The sequence below is a fragment of the Pleurodeles waltl genome, chromosome 2_1, assembly GCF_031143425.1.
Source record: "Pleurodeles waltl isolate 20211129_DDA chromosome 2_1, aPleWal1.hap1.20221129, whole genome shotgun sequence".
Taxonomy (NCBI): domain Eukaryota; kingdom Metazoa; phylum Chordata; class Amphibia; order Caudata; family Salamandridae; genus Pleurodeles; species Pleurodeles waltl.
In genome coordinates this window covers 485,560,441-485,578,423 of record NC_090438.1, presented here as the reverse complement: position 1 = coordinate 485,578,423, position 17,983 = coordinate 485,560,441, and positions in this window count along the sequence as shown.

Below are 17,983 nucleotides of genomic sequence, written 5' to 3'. Positions count from 1 at the left end.
AAGAGGCATAGCTCTTTCAGCAGCTAATTCAGTAAATATCAGGAGTATGGCTCCTGAAAAATTTGTCAGCATGATATTCACAATAGTAGAGAATTTTCAAATCTTTATTGAATTCAGAACGACTCCCACAGAAGGAATCATTGCTTCAAATATATCTCCCACTATACCAGAAGGAGACTCCCTCCTCTGTTTCATATATGTTGTAATTCAGTCACTTTCATAAACTTCTTCAAACCATTCATTTGATAAATCTTTGGGAAAGCTATCCCCAAATAACAAGTCACATACCATCCTCTTGGAGAATGGTAATAAGCAATAAGACCACAGATGTAATAAATCCCAGGAATACCTGGGTCCTGTCCATTAAAAATAAATGTCTATTTACTCTGAAACAAAAACACATGTCTACATTCACTAGTTCCCACAAATAAAGTGTCAGTGTGTGATTTAGGCCTATATATACAAAGTTTCCCTACATGTTGCTCATCTAAAGCTAATTTCCCTTGCACTTTAACCCCTTCGCTGCCAAGCCTTTTCCCCTCCTGTGTGAGCCTTTTTTTGGCTATTTAGGGCAGTTCGCGCTTAGGCCCTCATAACGTTTTCTCCACATAAGCTACTCATGCCAAATTTGCATCCCTTTTTTCCAACATCCTAGGGATTCTAGAGGTACCCAGACTTTGTGGCTTGCCCTAAAGGAGACCAAGGAGTTAGCCAAAATACAGATTTTTCTTTTTTTTGTTTTAAATAGGAAAATAGGACTGCAGAAGAAGGCTTGTGTTTTTTTCCCTGAAAATTACATCAATAAAGGGTTTGCGGTGGTAAAATCACAATCTTCCCAGCTTTCAGTAACAGGCAGACTTGAACTAGAAAACCCAATTTTTCAACAGAATCGTGACATTTTACTGGGACATACCCCATTTTTACTGTTTTTTGTGCTTTCAGCCTCCTTCCAGTTAGTGACAGAAATGGGTGAGAAACCAATGCTGGATCCTAGACAGCTAAACGTTTCTGAAAAGTAGACAACATTCTGAATTCAGCAAGGGGTCATTTGTGTAGATCCTACAAGTGTTTCCTACAGAAAATAACAGCTGAAACAAAAGAATATTGAAATTGAGGTGAAAAAAACAGCCATTTTTTTCCATGTTTTAATCTGTAACTTTTTCCTGCGATGTCAGAATTTTGAAAGCAATATACTGTTTTGTCTGCTGGACTCTTCTGGTTGTTGGGATATATAGGGCTTGTAGGTTCATCAAGCTTGTTCAGTCACTTGTGGGGCTCTGAACAGGTTCTGTTACTCAGAATCCTTTGCAAACCTCAAAATTTGGCCAAAAAACACTTTTACTCTCATTTCGGTGACAGAAAGTTCTGGAATCTCAGAGGAGCCACACATTTCCTTCCACCCAGCATTCCCCCAAGTCTCCCAATAAAAATGACACCTCACTTGTGTGGGTAGGCCTAGCGCCCACAACAGTAACATGCTCCAAAACACAACGTGGACAAATCACATTTTCCCAAAGAAAACCGAGCTGTTTTTTGCAAAGTTCCTAGCTGTGGATTTTGGCCTCTAGCTCAGCTGGCACCTAGGGAAACCTACCAAACCTGCATATTTTGAAAACTAGAGACCTAGGGGAATCCAAGATGGGGTGACTTGTGGGGCTCTGAACAGGTTCTGTTACCCAGAATCCTTTGCAAACCTCAACATTTGGCCAAAAACACTTTTCTTCTCATTTCGGTGACAGAAAGTTCTGGAATCTCAGAGGAGCCACACATTTCCTTCCACCCAGCATTCCCCCAAGTCTCCCAATAAAAATGATACCTCACTTGTGTGGGTAGGCCTAGTTCCCACAACAGTAACATGCTCCAAAACACAACGTGGACAAATCACATTTTCCCAAAGAAAACAGAGCTGTTTTTTGCAAAGTGCCTAGCTATGGATTTTGGCCTCTAGCTCAACTGGCACCTAGGGAAACCTACCAAACCTGCGTATTTTGAAAACTAGAGACTTATGGGAATCCAAGATGGGGTGACATGTGGAGCTCTGACCAGGGTATGTTACTCAGAATCCTTTGCAAACCTCAAAATTTGGCCAAAAAAACACTTTTTCCTCTCATTTCTGTGATAGAAGGTTCTGGAATCTCAGAGGAGCCACAAATTTCCTTCCACCCAGCATTCCCCCAAGTCTCCCGATAAAAATGGTAGCTCACTTGTGTGGGTAGGCCTAGCGGCAGTGAAAGGAAGTGCCCAAAATACAACATGAACACATCACCTTTTCACAAAGAAAACAGCTGTTTTTCACAAAGTGCCTAGCTGTGGATTTTGGCCTTTAGCTTAGCCGGCAACTAGGGAAACCTACCAAACCTGCACATTTTTTTAAACTGGACACCTAGGGTAATCCAATATGGGGTGACTTGTGGGGCTCTGACCAGGTCATGTTACCCAGAATCCTTTGCAAACCTCAAAATATGGCCCAAAAAAACACTTTTTCCTCTCATTTCGGTGTCAGAAAGTTCTGGAATCTCAGAGGAGCCACAAATTTCCTTCCACCCAGCATTCCCCCAAATCTCCCAATAAAAATTATACCACACTTCTGTCGGTAGGCCTAGCGCCCGCGATAGTAACATGCTCCAAAACACAACGTGGACAACTCACATTTTCCCAAAGAAAACAGCTGTTTTTTGCAAAGAGTCTAGCTGTGGATTTTAGCCTCTAGCTCAGCCGGCACCTAGGGAAACCTACCTAACCGGCGTATTTTGAAAACTAGAGACCTAGCGGAATCCAAGATGGGGTGACTTGTGGGGCTCTGACCAGGTTCTGTTACCCAGAATCCTTTGCAAACCTCAAAATTGGGCCAAAAAAACAAGTTTTCCTCTCATTTCCATGACAGAAAGTTCTGGAATCTTAGAGGAGCCACAAATTTCCTTCCACCCAGCGTTCCCCCAAGTCTCCCAATAAAAATGATACCTCACTTGTGTGGGTGGCACAGGTGCCTGCAACAGAAAAATGTCACAAACCTGTAAAGATGGAGGGGATAGCACACCGGCTTGATAAGCACATATTTTTCTTTTATACATCTTTTAGGCTGACTCTGCTTTGGCGACCCATACTAGTGAGGTATCATTTTACTTGGGAGACTGAGGGGAACGCTGGGTGGTAAGACATTTGTGCCGCAGTGGTGATCCTACAAAGAAAAGTGAGGAAAATATGCTTTTTTGAGCAAATTTTGAGGTTTGCAGAGGACTCTGGGTAAGACAATGTTGGGGGTTCCAGGCAAGCCACACCTCCTTGGACTCCTTGAGGTGTCTATTTTTATAACATGTCTGGGTTTGGTAGGTTTCCCTAGATGAAGGCCGTACCCGGGACCAAAAACATAGGTGTCCCCTAAACACAGGGAGTTTTGCAATAGATCATTTTGATGTGTCCACGTACATATGTGATGTTCTAAACACTAAAATTGTGAAAAGAAACGCACTTGGGTTATTTTGAAAAGACCCCTCACCCAGCAACCATGTTGGTGGCATGCTTCATAAACGGGGTCCCACCCGAGACATCTAGCGTGTCACAGGTGTGCTGCGACACCTGATTACAGCAGAGCAGGTTTTGTCATTTTTACCACACATACTGGTTGGAATTGGCACAAGGGTGAGTGATGGTTCAGTGGATCAAATTAAATTAACAAGAGATTTCACAAAAATGAAATGCACTGTTAATAACTGAAAGGCCAAAAAACTGAACCAATGACTCACAGCTCGTGAGCTGTAAAACCACACAAGGCACCAACCGCTTTACAGTCCATTCACACACCTTTCATACATGACATGCACAAAACCATTCACGCCGCCAGCCACGGGCCCAACACATTACAACACTCGCATCGACAGACAGCACCACTCAAGGGCCCATCACTTACATATGCCCACATGCCTGATACAGCAATCACACCAGTTGATGGGAGTGGGTGGACTGGCGTTTAGCTGGCAGTGTGTTGCAATAGCCAACAGCAAGTCAACATTTACACTGCCAGCCAAGCGCCACTCCACACACAATGGCATCACTTTTTTTTTGTTTTAAAACCAAAGAAACCACTAACTAAATAGAAATAATTACAAAACTACAAACACAATTCCTCTAACTAAGTACATGACAGAAATGCCAACCATGAAACTAACACATGAAAATATAAAACAGGCAGTTTACACTCATGGTAGTACCCAGTAATTATTTTGGGTGTGGTAATTCATGAAACAACCACCCACACACAGCCCAGGCTTTGAAGGACAATCTGAGCAGTACATTTGAGTCTCCCTCCAAATACCTCTTCGAGCACAGACTCTACATTTCTTAGCTGGAAAGTCTTTTTTGGGGGTGGGAGGAATGTGCTCAGCAAAGTAGCGATCTTTCAATCTAGCCACATCCTCCACCACTGCTTCTCTAGGAACTCTTGCCTGTTCCACCACAATAAGGCTCTCTATCATTGACTTCTGAAATTTCACAAATGTCATCTGTGACTCTGGAGACCTATCCTTAAACACAATAAAAGCATTAAAAGTTGTCAAGTGGAAGAGGTGAATTGCTAACTTCTTATACCAAACGTAAGACTTACTAATAGCAGTATAAGGTTCCAACCTCTGATCAACTCTATCTACACCTCCCATGTGCTTATTATATTCTAAAATGCACACAGGTTTATGCACTTCAGCAACCTGGCCCCAAACATGGGGGAAGTACTCTTATCATGGATGGTAATTAGCATGTAGACCTCCCTCCTGTCTGAAAATGTCAAAGCTAGCAGCTCATCATTCCGCAAGGCACTGCACTGTCCCCTCTCAAGTTTTTTACAGACAAGCTCCCTTGGATAACCTTTCCGGGTAAAATAAATTGTGCCACAAGCACCAGTGTCCACTCTAAACAATTCCTTGAACAACTGCACTCCAGTCTAGAAGTTATCTACATACAAATGGTGACCTTTGTTGAACAATCATCTACCAAGTTCCCACACAATTTTCTCAGTAACTCCAAAAGTGGGAGGACAACCAGGGGGGTCAACACTGGAATCCCTACCAGTGTAGACAACGAAACTATACACATATCCTGTACTACTTTCAGACAGCATACACAATTTAATTCCATATGTTGCCCTCTTGCTGGGAATGTACTGCCTAAAAAACAAACGACCCCTGAAGAGGACCAAAGAATCGTCCACAGCTATTTCTTTGCCTGGAACATAGACCTCTGAAAACTGATCTACAAAATGATCAAGGACAGGCCTAATCTTAAAAAGACGGTCAGAATCAGGGTGATCTTGTCGCCAGGCTAAAGCATTGTCAACAAAATGCAGGATCCTAAGAAGAAGAAAATACCGATTACGACTCATGGTTGCAGGAAATATAGCTGTTGCCATCAAGGGACTAGTAGACCAATAAGAAGCCAGTGACGGCTTCCTTATCAACCCCATCAAATGAGTCAAACCCAAAAACCTTTTCATCTCCTCCAAATTTGTGGCAATCCACTGGGTAGCTCTAGAGTGTGGCCTAATTCTAGCAGCGTTGTCCCTCAAATACTGCTCCACATACAAATTAGTCTGCTCAACAATCTCTTCCGAAAACACATCATCCATAAAAAACTCAAAGAAATTGACAGGCAAAAAGTTATCTGTATTGACTCTACACCTCGGGAGACCAGTAAAGGCAGGCAACTCTGGCTGATCCATGTTTGGGGCAACCCAGAGTTCAGGTCTTCTAACGGGAAACCTTTCAGCCCCAGGTTGCTGCAGTAATGGCACATCAGTGTCCTCCTTTAAAACAGGCCCTTCATCTGCACTGAGAGTGGCTTCCTCATCAAAAGATTCTGCTCCGACAGAAACTACACTGCCAGAATCTCCCATTTCCTCTTCTGCCCCAGATGCAGAGTCAGTCTCATAATCATGATCAGACAATGACTCAAAAAGCGTACCAAAAACCTGCTGAGCGGTCATCCTGCGGCTAGCCATGATCTTCACTACGAAAAGTAACTGGACAAATGCACCACCAACCACCAGCACTGTGTAAGATAAGTAATAAAGTGTAGCTTTATCACTAAGAGTTATAAACTCAAAAACTATACCGCTCACTTGCCTGAAAAAGCTTGACTCACCAGCAACTACTGTGCACAGATGCAGCAATCACTAATGATATCCCACTAAAAAGAAAGAAAGAAAAGCAAATTAGAAATAAGACAACACAAATATCATTGTGCACAAATGTAAGGACAATTTCACACAAAATCCTGCATTTAGTACACAACCTACAAACATGTCATTCATACATGGCAACAATACTCCTTTGGAGTAAATTGTTTTTACTTACCTAAAACATGCAACTATGCAAACCGCAGGTCAACCACCTCCAAAACCGCAAGGAGCCACAGCAAAGAAAGCAAAAGCTTTGAACTAGAACAAAGAGGAGAAAAAAAAATATCACAAATGCAAATACTTCGCCAGTTGACAAACACCCCATCATCAAGCATTTAGAAATTGGTGCCTAAGTGGATTCTGCCCCCCATAGGGGCAGATGGGCCTACTAAAAAATAGGCCTATCTGCCCCATGGGGGGCAGAAAATACCTTTAGTAGTGTGCCCCCATGGGGAGCGACCCTCGTCCAAGGGGCCACCCCTAAGCAAAAAATAAACCCACACACTATCCCTGGTGCCTAAGTGGCTTCTGCACCCCTTGGGGGCAATGGGCCTAAAAAATTAAAAAAATAGGCCGATCTGCCCCCACGGGGGCCAGAAATGGCCAACAGTTCTATGCCCCACTTGGGGTGGCGACCATTGCCCAAGGGGGCGCCCCCCCACAGAAATACACAAATAAAAAATCCCTGCCGTTCCAGCTGCTTCTGCCCCTCAAGTGGGGCGGAATAGCCATAATAATAGCCCCCCTAAGGGGAGGGACCCGTCCACTAAACACACACACACATTATCCCTGGTGCCTAAGTGGCTTCTGCCCCCCTTGAGGACAGACGGGCCTAAACAAAATAGGCTCATCTGCCCCCAAGGGGGGCAGAAATGGCCAATAGTTCTGTGTCTCCCTTGGTGGGGCGCCCCTTGTCCAAAGGGGTGCCCCCCCACAGAAATAAACAAATAAAAAACATCCTTGGCATTCGTTGTTTCTGCCCCCCTTGGGAGCAGATCAGCCTAAAATTAATAAGCCGCTCGGCCCCCAAGGGGGGCAGAAATGGGCATAAATAATATCACCCCTAAGGGAAGTGACCGTTGCCCTAGGGGCCGCCCCCCCCCCCATTCCAATAAACACACACATTATCCCTGGTGCCTAAATGGCTTTTGCCCCCCTTGGGGGCAGATGGGCCTAAAACAAATAGGCCGAACTGCGAAATTGCCATCAGTTCTATGGCCCAAGGGGGTGCCCCCCACATAAATAAACACATAAAAAGCATCCCTGGCGCTCCAGTGGTTTCGGCCTCCTTTGGGGCAGATCAGCCTAAAAATAATAGGCCGATAAATGGCCGTAAAACATATGCCCCCCAAAGGGGAGCGATCCTCGCCCAAGGGGCTGCTCCGCAACACACAAACAACAAAGTACAACAAAAAAAAGAAAATCCCTGGCGTCTAATGCTCAAAGATACATCGGGGGAAAGGAAAACCCCTTCCTTTCCCTCAATGCCTCTTTGTTTGAAACCCCCACTCGCCAGAGGAGAAACTCACCTGTTTCACCTGATCGCGTGCTGGAAGCAAATGGCTTCCAGCGCGACCGGCATCCTGTAATGATGTCAGTGCGCGATCTCACACTGACGTCATTAGGGGGCAGTGCCTTTTAAGCCCACGGAGAGAGTACTAGCGCTCCCTCCAGCTAATGGCCGAGGACGTAATGGTTAAGTCCTCAGCACAGGAGCACAGTGCCAGTGCCAGTGGACATAACCATTATGTCCCCGGCACAGAAGGAGTTAATTGCACTTTAAGCATAATCATTCGTGTAAGTCCTTTTCTTTAAGCCTTTTTCTAACTTCTCCTTCAATGCCTTTCTCCTGTCATCTGTGTGATCTAAGAATCTCTTCTCTAAAGGTGTAAGCAAGCATGTCAGATTATTCCTGTGAGCATAAGCTGTGCCAAACGTCCATGTAGGTTCAACGAAACCTCTAATACTATGTCATTATCCTTAGCTACTCTACTCAAATACCTAATTATAGGGACAAACGAAAACACAGCATCATAATTCGAGTAAAAGTACTGGATGTAGTCCTGGTTATAAAAGTTTGTTAGTAGCAGACTACAACTTATTCCATATGTTAAAGGCAGACTATGGTACATAAGTCCTTCCTCAACTGATGAAGGAATCTGCATACACACATAACAATTCCTCGCATCCATCGTCTCAACATACTCACTCAACAAGTGATTGAAGACATTAGAAGAAAGTTCTCCTTGCCCATGCAACTTCTTCTCAATAGACCTAAACGTCACTATTGCCGTTAGTGCAGTAGTTGTCTCAAAAGCAGAACTATGGTTGGCTTCACTCTTATCAAGAACAATAAACACCACAAACAATATCCCACAATCGCTAAACCAATACTCATATATTTACAATGCCTAATATTCCTACCTTGGTGCCTAATGTTACTCATGATCTGTGAAGAATCACAAAGCAGTCTCACTTCCAGGATCCCTTGTCAAAATCGGTAAGCAGCTTGTCAAAATAAGGTTTCAAAAATCAAATCAGGTTATCAATTTCTCTTCCGGTTACTTTCAACGGTTTCTTTCTCAAACATTTTCTCTCAGATTGATTCAACAGTTCAGTTCATCGGTTTCCTTCAAGTGCCAAAATACTGACCCAGAATGTCTCTATCAAAACAAAAAGACAAAAATTCTTGCCGCCATTCACTTGCAGTTGCATACGCCCTTTCAGGACCTGCGTATCTTCGACTTGCTATTTTCTTTCTTTTCAACTTTCGATTACCATTCAAATGCCATTCAATTCTCCTTCACTTAGATCTTCTCTCCTTGTTGTATTTACTTCTTCCTCGATTGTTGTCTCAACAACCACTTCCTTTCCTTTTCCTTGCCACTCCGGCCACTTATCTCCTTTCAGTGGACCTTTTGTCAGTGTTCTCTTCAGAGTCGAACTTGAAACTTCCCCTTGTTCTGTGGTGTTTTCTCCTGATGGTCCTGCAAAAGGTTCAGAAGGAGTCAGATCACTGTGACTTTGATCCACCTCAACTCCTTTCCCCTCTGGGTCTGTCAATTGCTCTGTTTGTCTCCCATGATCGTCTGCTTCTGGGAAAGCTCTCCTCTGACTAGGCTCTCCTGCTGCCTTAATTGAGACAGGCTCTCTGTCACCCTCCTGGATGTCTTCTCCTTTGTCTCTCATAGGAGTGACTGAACCATCCTCAATGGGCTCAGAATCGGTCTCAGTTCCTCTTTTGTTCTCTTTCCGACCCTGAGACTTGTTTCACTGTTGTTGGTACTCTCAACAACTCTTCTTCCTCATGATCCAGTGGACATGCCACTTTCTGCGCGTGACTGGCATGGATCCAATTTGGAATTCCAGGGCACTTCACAGCTGTGGTAGTTGTCAGAACTACCTGAAATGCTCCAAACACGTTTTCCTCACATGTTTCCGGACCACATCCCAGTATCCGGCTCTCAGGTTGTGCCCTGAGTCATGGATCAGTGGCAGTGTGGAGGCTTCCACATGCTGAGAGAAAGAGCGAACCACATCAGCCAGACCTCTGCAGTAGTACAACACCATATCATCTGCAATGTTGACAAGTGCATTTGCAGGCACCGCTGGCGACCTCATGGCTCGGCCCATATGGATCTCATGCGGCGACAATCCTGTCTTCCTATTGGGTGTGTTTCTCATTGAGATCAAAACTAAAGGCAATGTGTCAGGCCATTTGAAATTTGTGGACGCACACATCTTTGCAGCTCTTGACTTCAAGGTACCATTCATCTGTTCCACTAGCCCTGATGCTTCAGGGCGGTAACTACAATGCAACTTCTGCTCAGTGTTCAATGCTGCGCACAGTCATTTAATTACTTCATTTTTTAAGTGACTTCCCCTATCTGATTCTAAAGAGATCGGAAACCCAAAAATGCGGCATCAGTTTCCTATGCAGTAGTTTCGATACTGTGAGACTATCATTTCTTCCTTTAGGGTAAGCTTCAATCCAGTGACTAAAAATGCAAACAATCACCATCACATATCTCAAACCTCCACACACAGGCATCTCAATAAAATCCATCTGCAGTCTGCTGAATGGACCTCCTGCTCTTCCAATGTGGATCAAATTAACTACTGTCCCTTTCCCCGCATTAAATTGTTGGCAAATGACACAACAATGGCAAACTGCTTCAGCAACCTGTCTAACCTTTGGGTTGAGCCAATCATGTTTGAACAACCGAATCATGGCATCCCTCTTAACATGTGCTTGACCATGATAATACCTAGCCATTTCAGAGAACAGACTATTTAGCAAAAACAATTGACCCTCTTCTGAAACCCACAATTCATCTTGACTTTGCACACATTTCATTTTGCTCCCTGAACGTTTTTCATCCCTGTCAGCATTATTCTTCAACATTTTCAATTCCTCTAAGGTGTCAATTATTTTCAATGCAAAACTTGGACATGGTTTGTCTTCTTCGGGTAACAGTTCCAACTTATCTTTGAACAATATACAGTTCAATGCGCAACCCTTACGACTTGATCCGCATATCCATTTCCCAATGATACAAAGTCCTGCGACTTCAGATGTGCACTGCATTTCACCATGGCAATCTTTTCAGGCATTTGAATAGCATGTAACAGTTCTTTAATCCTTTCACCATTTCTCACTGGTGAACCAGAAGAGGTCATGAAACCTCTCTGTGACCACAACTGGTCAAAATCATGGACTATTCCAAATCCATACTGGCTATCCAAATAGATTGTAACTTTCAGCTGAGCAGAAACATGGCACACTCTAGTAAGGGCTACCAGTTCCACTACTTGGGCAGATTACACTACTCGAAGCCAAGAAGCTTCTAAACTACCAGTAATTGTGCACACAGCATATCCTGCTCTCAGTGTCCCTGCATTGTCTCTCAAGCAAGAACCACCAACAAAGATAATTTGGAAATTTTCTTCCAATCGGGTATCTTTATGTCAGGTTTTGGTTTTGTGCACGAGTCAGTTACTTCAAGACAATCATGCTCAACAGCTTCCATGTTTTCAATTTCAATATTTTCATTTGGAAGTATGGTTGCCGGATTCAGCACTGTACATTTTTTCAATGACACATTTGGTGACCCTAGATTACTTGTTTCATATCTGGTCAACCTTGCACCTGTCAAATATTGGGTTTTCGTCCTTGTAAGTAGAATCTCAATAGAGTGAGGGACTATTATAGTCAGGGGATGTCCCATCACAATGCCTTCTCACTGTATAAGGCTCTGACCAACTGCTGCAACTGGGCGCAAACAACCTGGTAAGGCTGCTGCAACTGGATCCAAAGTAGCTGAAAAATATGCTACTGGGTGATTTAGATCTCCATGGACCTGTGTCAAGCCAGACAAAGACCATGCATCACCCTCATGACAAAACAATGTGAACGTTTTCGTGTAGTCAGGCATACCCAAAACTGGAGCCATGCACAGACTCTCTCTCAATTTAGTGAATGCTTTCATTGCAGACTGGTCTAACACTATAGGATCAGTGACTTCATTATGAGTCAGCTTCTGCAATGGTCTCAAAATGACTGAAAAATTTGGAATCCATTGATGACAGTAGGCTACCATCCCTAAGAACATTGTGACATCTCTCTGTGTGGTCAGGGGATTTATCTACAATTTGGCTGTAATCCTTTCTCTGGATATCTTTTTTGATCCTTTCTCAGTCTGGTGACCCAAGTATTTCTGGAGACACTTTGTGACCATTCTTTCCCAAATGGTTCTGTAAGGCAATCGTATCATACTTGCACTCGTCTTTTGTTTTAGACGTAATCAGCAAGTCATCAATGTACTGCGCCAAAGTCGATTTGAAAGGCAATTCCAACGGCTCCAAATTATTTTTCAAGATCTGATTGAATATGGAAGGTGATTCTGAAAACCCTTGAGGAATTCTGCACCAACAATAAACTTGATCCAAAAATTTGAAACAAAAGAGAAATTGACTGTCCTCACGAAGAGGTACAGAAAGAAGGCTTGCAACAAATCAATGACGGTGAACCACTCAGCATCACATGGAATCTGAAACATTATTACAGCTGGATTTGGCACCACGGGGCAACATTTGACCACAATCTCATTTATTTTTCTCAAGTCGTGGACATTTTGAACTTTCCCACGGGGCTTTTGCAAACACATTGTTGGTGAATTACATGGGCTGCTCAATTCTTCCTTCAAAAACCCCTTGCTTTACAAAGTCTGCAATTATATGGGAGACCTTCATAAGGACGTCTTGTGGCATGTGGTAATGTGGAAGTTGAGGAAAAACTGCATTCAACTTTACATAAACTTTAACTGGCTTAACTCCCTTTATCAGACCTACTTCTTTTCCTGTCAAATCCCACACTTTCTCCTTTACCGTTCCCTGCAAAACAGGATGAAGCTCCTTCACTGTGAACATCAGGAAAAATTCAATCAGAGGGTAGTCCTCATTTTTTGTTTCACCTTCTATCTCTGGGTCTTGGTCATCTTCATCATCACTATTCGTCTGAATTTCAATTCCATCATCTGAACAAGTAATTGAACATTTGGTTTTACACAGCAAGTCTCTTCCCAGTAGGGATACCGGACTTGAATCTCAGACTACAAATTTGTGCAATCCCTGAAAGTTGCCAATTTTAACCTGAACTGGTTGTAAAATCAGGTGGTCAAATACCGATTTGCTACTCCTACAATCTGAACTGTTTTACCTGAAAGGGGCAAGTTTGGAATTCCTGCACTTCTCACTGTAGAGCGTGTAGCTCCTGAGTCAACCAAAAATGAAACTCTGTGACCCATAACCTTTCCTTTCACATAGGGACCTCTCTGATCTACTTCTAAGGAAGTTGCAAGCACACATGGTTCCTCATCTGAACTGTCGCTTATCCAATCATCATTTATTCCATTCACACTGTGAAACGGGAATTAGTGCACTATGTTATTACTTTGGTTAAGCCTCGGACCTGTGACCTGTTGAGAAAGCATCATCTGCTGCTGTTCCATTGGGGCTTGAGGTATTTGAATTTGCTGTCTAGGTACCATGGGAACCTGCTGTTGTATTGGCTGCAACTGTGTCATCTGTACATGTGGCATGAGCACCTGCTGCATGGGTTGAAAATTCTGCACTTGATTCACATTATTTTGAAAATTGGGATTAGAACCTCTCACTCTCTGCACTCTCATGGCCTGGAACAAATTGATGTCATTACTTTGCTGAACGACACCTTCCTGCAACATCATCGGACACTCCTGTTTCCAATGTCCAACAGTTCCGCAAACGTGACATGGCAATAATTTCTTCATTCCCTGCACATCATTCTGAACCCCTACAGCACCCAAGTGTGGACCATGATTCACATTACCCCCACTACCTCTACCTGTCATCTGGGGCTGAAACATCACGATTCCCTGCTGCTGCTGCGGTAACTGTTGTGGAAAATTCCCTTGCATTCCCATTTGAGCAGCTTTAATCTGCATCACCATCGCCTTCTCTTTCAGTTTTCTCTGCTTCAACTCAATCTCATCACTACAGTAATTTGCATACTGTAAGATACTGTAAGACTTCACTATTCAGCTTTGCTTGCCAGCAAATTAAATTACTCTTAATCAGGTGGCTAATTTCAGGCCTCAGCCCTTTCACAAATCAGGAACACAAAATGAATCATGTCTTTCGCCTCAGTGGTCTCTGTACCACTGTAATGCTTGAACGCCTGCAACAATCTCTCATAATAATATACGTGTGTCGACTCCTTTGTTTCCTCAGCTGTCCTGTCAATCCTCTGCTAATCAATATTCTTGGGAAAAATTCTCATTTTCAAAAATTCAATCACCTTATAGTCATATTTCATTACCTCAGGAGATGGTGCACCTGTAGTCTTGTCTCTCTCTGGTTCACTTGTTGGCCAATCTACACTCCTCTTACACTCTATCCACAGATCAGCTGGAACCACTATCTCTAGTAACTTGTTTGAGTCCTCCCACAGGCACTTTGCAAGTTTTACAAACCTCTTAGTCTGCTGATACCACTCTAGCGGCTTCTCCCTCAATTTTAGATAATCATTTGTAAATGATAGAATGTCACTTCTGATCCAAGGGACATGAATAGAATTCCCTCCTAGAATCTCTCTCATTGGTAAAATCTTCACTGGATCTTTATCCTGCTGCACATTTGCAGTCAGTTCCACAGAATCCCTTTTCCTCTTGTCTCTTTTCTTCACACATCTGCCTTATCATTTGTCTAATGCTCCCCAATTCTGGCAATTCCTTAAGGTGTGCCTTCATTCTGGCAGATCTCATGTGCTCAAAATATTTAGCCTCAAAATCTAATCTGTAACTCCTTTTCAAATGCTTTGTTTTCTCTATTTCTACGCCATATTTATCAGCCAGGTCTGCTAGTTTCTGATGCACATTGCTCACTTTCCTCATAATCTTCAGGCACAAGTATCTCAGCTCTGCCTTGTGCAGGATTCTAACCTGTTCACACCCATAGTTCCCTCAATGAGTTCACCCGCTTCCATGCTTAGCCTAGCATAATTCAAACACTCCTCTCCTTTCGGAACACTCTGTGTGGTATTCAACTTGTCTAACCATTCAGTCAACTGCTGAGCTGTCAAACCTTGCAACGAACTGTTACTGGCTTGGACTGGTGGCACCTGCTGTGCAACTGCATTCAGGGCTGCGGTGTCAACAATTTCAAACTCTGGCTAACGTTTGACCCTACCATAGTATCTGGAACTGATACAAATGGACTGAGGTCTGACAATGATCTTGATCTGTCAAAAGTCTATCCAACAGGAGAGACTACCCAAGCATTTTCATTATGTCCTCCCCTCATTACATTCTGGGACATGGCACGCTGCTCACCTACAGTAGGTTTCTTCTGTGCAAATAAGGGTACTCCTGGACCAACAGTAATAGGTAGCATTATAGCACCTAGGGTTGGTCTGGCACTTACGCTCTGTGGGAGAGTAAATGCCATGTTCTGATTCATCATCGGAGTCATATCTGACTGTGTCCCTGTTACTGGAGTGAATCTTGGCATTACCTGTGGCTGCACGTGGGGCAGTAAAAGTGGAGTTGGTTCAATCTGAACCAACATCGGTCTCGGGTAAAGATGTTCCCTAAGCACCATTAAATTCAAAGTTGTTTCCATAATGGGCACATCAGGGTAAATTCTCTGAACCTGTGGCGGTTGCACCTGGCTTTGTACTACAGGAGTAGTAGGCACAGTAAGACCACTCTACGTTGCATTCTGTGTCAGGCTAGCATTAACCTCCATCGGACTCAGTGTCCCATAAACCTTTGTCGGAGCTGTGGGATCAGCACTGGTGTTTGGACAACTCTCATGTGCTGCATATGGTGGTGGGCGAATTCTCAATAACTGTAAAATAAACTCATCATCATCTGATTCCTCCTCCACTACTGAAGACTTTCTAGCCTCCCTAATTTCGGATGGACTTCTGTTAGTCTTTCTAGTAGCTTTCCTTCCTTCCTTCCTTCTCATTGTCCTGCGTAATTGCCGGAAACAAATTAATTCTGTGCAAAGACTTCATCCTCCAAACTCTCTGATCACTGTCCCACCTAGCCTCTGTCTCCTGACCTGTTTTGGCCAGGTAATACACTCCCCGGGCGCACAGCACCACCGAGCCGTGCCCGTGTCTCCCCATCCCCGCCCTCGCTGCTTCTAGGGATTGAGGCCCTTCTGGACCCGATCCGCTATAGTGTTTTCTCCGGTTTGCCTCTCTGTCCATTCCTCTGCAATCTTTTGACTTTCTTTCCGGCATTCTTGCAATTTTTATTCTGCTTTTTTCTGCCTGTCTCGGCTTTTTCACTCTTTGTCTTTTTCACCTTTTTGAACTTCTGTGCCTTTTTGTCCTCTTTCACTTTCCCAAGATCTGCGCCTTTTTCCCGCTCTCTCCCGCTCCCCAGCTCCCCCGTGCCCCCATTCGCCCGCGCTTCCCACCTCCCAGCTGCTCCTCCCTCCCCACTCCCTTCTTAATGGCGGTCGCTGTGCGCTAAGGTGAGTGTCTCCTGACCTGTTTTGGCCTGGTAATACACTCCCCGCGCGCACATCACCACCGAGCCGTGCCCGTGTCTCCCCCTCCCCGCCCTCGCTGCTTCTAGGGATCGAGGCCCTCCTGGACCCGATCCGCTAGAGTGTTTTCTCTGGTTTGCCTCTCTGTCCATTCCTCTACGATCTTTTGACTTCCTTTCCGGCATTCTTACAATTTTTATTCTACTTTTTTCTGCCTGTCTCGGCTTTTTCACTCTTTATCTTTTTCACCTTTTTTAACTTTTGTGCCTTTTTGTCCTCTTTCACTTTCCCAAGTTATGTGCCTTTTTACCGCTCTGCCCCGCTCCCCCCACCCCCCATGCACCTCCATTCGCCCGCGCCTCCCGCCTCCCGCCTCCAGCCTCCCAGCTGCTCCTCCCTCCTCCCTCCCCCTCCCTTCTTAATGGCGGTCGTGCGCAGCGGGCGCACCGCTGGTGCGCCGGAGAGCCCGTCTGTGCCCGTCCGCGCCTGGACCGTGCCCAGCGCCAGAACCCCTGGACCCCGCAACAGCCAGAGCACCAGTCTCCGCTACGACGCCGGTACCCTCCTCGCACTCAACACCAGCCGAGACACCACCTGCTTCCAGGCCATTCCGAAAAGCACACACGGACCCTTCTCCTGCCACAACTGCAGCTTCACCTGCGTCAGAGCCCATAAACCTCCCAGGACCAAGAACAACCACCTCCGCTGCATACTCCTAAACACTCGCTCCGCACGTAAGCATGCCATCGAGCTCTGGGCCCTGCTTGACTCCACCACCCCGGACGTAGCCTTCCTAACCGAAACCTGGTGGAGCGACTCTTCAGCGCCTGACATCGCCATAGCCATCCCGGACGGGTACAAGATCTCCCGCAGAGACCGCACCAACAGAACCGGAGGAGGCATAGCCATCGTCCACAAGGCTATCCTCAAAGTCAACACCCACCTGGACGACTCCCTCAGCTCCGCCAAACTCCTTCACTTTCAAATCCACACCGACCCCAACACCACCCGCAGAGGAACACTCATCTATAGACCTCCTGGACCCAGGGCATTGTTCAGCAGCGCCATTGCCGACCTTGCCAGCACCCACGCACTCGCCTCCACGGACTACATCCTCCTCGGGGACCTGAACTTTCACCTCGAAAACAATAACGACATCAACTCTACCACCCTGATCGACAATCTTGCCAACCTTGGCCTCAGACAGTTCATCAACGCACCCACCCACAAAGCCGGCCACACTCTAGACCCCATCTTCTCCACAAACGACCACGTCACCTTCAATCGCACCACCGAACTCTACTGGACCAACCACCACTGCATCCATTTCACCTTCAAGAAACAAAACAAACACCACCTCACCGAGCAACCCACCTGTCGACACTGGAGCAATGTCACCAAAGATCAGTTGACCAACGCCCTAGCCCAGAAACCGCCCCCGACCTTGAAATCGCCACCCACAACCTCAGGCTATGGATCAACGACTGCGCCAACCGCCTTGCACCACTCAAGAAACCCTCCAACAACCAAAACAACAAAAAAGCCACCTGGTTCACCAACGACCTCCAAGCCTCCAAACGCAACTGCCGTAAACTCAAGAAGAAATGGACCCACGAACGCACACCTAACAACCACACAGCACTTAAGGACGCCACACGCAGCCATCCCCAACTCCTCAGGCTAGCAAAAAGATCCTCCTTCAAAACTCACCTGGAAAACAACGCTCACGACTGCAAAGAACTTCTCAACACCGTGAGGGAGCTCTCCAGCCCCAGC